At 37.6% G+C, this 1,381-nt stretch overlaps 1 pseudogene; it reads right to left on the bottom strand.

Annotated features, from left to right (window-relative positions):
• Nucleotides 1-147: 147 nt before the first annotated feature.
• On the bottom strand, nucleotides 148-658 carry LOC101591386 (annotated as a pseudogene).
• Between the last annotated feature and the right edge of the window lie 723 nt (nucleotides 659-1,381).

Consider the following 1,381-nt stretch of genomic DNA (forward strand, 5'->3'; position numbering starts at 1 on the left):
AGGATATCAACTTATTTTTGTCTTAAATTCTTTTTTCTTGTCTTAAATTTTTAATTTGATAGTTCATCTATTACCACATAGACCCAACATTGTAAAAATCCAGCACAAATTAGAATTACAGATCTTTATTTGAAAATCTGATCTGCCAATTTAGCTTTTTCCACCCACTCGTGGAGCAGAAACTTTCACAGGCTTCACAATCTTCTGCTTAGGTGCTGCCTTTGTGGGAGCCTTAGCAGCAGCCATGGCAGTCTTTTTAGATGCTTGCTTAGCCTTTTTTTGCTTCCTTGGCAGCCCTGATAGCTTGTTCTCTTTGGGCCTTTCTAACTTCTGGTTTCTGATTCCTCTTGGCCATTATGCCAGCAAGAGATGCACCAGTGATGGCCCTCTAAAATTTGACTGCTCGTCTTGTTCTTTTCTTTTGAATTTCTTCCGACTGTCCCTTTTTGTGTTTTCTTCTGTAGAGGACAGTCCAGTTTATTTGCCGAGGATTTCTCTTGGAAAGGAATGCAGACTCGCATTTTGCATTTAGAAACTGGAAGACCTTCCCGTCCGTCCTGGCGTAGCGCCTCCCGTGTCCCGGGTAGATCTTGTACCCGCTGAAGCTGCACAGCTCAACCTTCATGGCGGCAGCCGACAGTCAAAGCGGAAGATGGCGAAAAGCGGTGTATGCATTTCATAAAGGAGAGAAGTAATGCTTTCTGATAGAGGAAAAACCAATGAAATAGGACATAGCAGTATCTAAGTCCCCCACGTGACACCTGGTCACCAGTAAGTGTCATGGACACTGTCCACATCCACCACATACTAGAAATTTGTGCAATATCCTATCCTCAAACTGTTAGTTGTGTAGTCATACACTTGCCATTCTACTATTTTTTTTGTCTTGCTCTTAGTAATTCTTTACTATCATAAACACTTTTTCTTAGTTGATATTTTTCCATATAGTAATGTAATCAAATACTGTGTAAGTACTCTGAATTGATCACAGATTAGTACATATCATACACTACATTCTGGTCTCTTAGTTGGACTTATAATTTAATTTTAATTTTTGAATATTATTTTGAAATATTTAATTTAATTTTGCTTTAATTAATATTTGATCAATTTGCTGAATGTTGCTTAATTTACATTTTTGTCTTATGATTTATACTATTTCTTTGACTTACCATGTAGTTATAAGACATGGTATGATATTTTCTCTGAGTATTAGAAACTTTAAAAAGTGTATTTCAGGGCCGGGGAGATAGCTCAGTAGAATAATTGCTTGCCTGGCAAGTGCAAGGTCCTGAGTTCAATCCCCAGTACCACAAAAATAAATAAATAAATAAAAAGTGTATTTCCATTTTTGGGCTGGAGAGATGGCTCAGTGGTCTAA

This window comes from Octodon degus, unplaced genomic scaffold (genome assembly GCF_000260255.1).
Source record: "Octodon degus isolate 3935 unplaced genomic scaffold, OctDeg1.0 scaffold00401, whole genome shotgun sequence".
NCBI lineage: Eukaryota > Metazoa > Chordata > Mammalia > Rodentia > Octodontidae > Octodon > Octodon degus.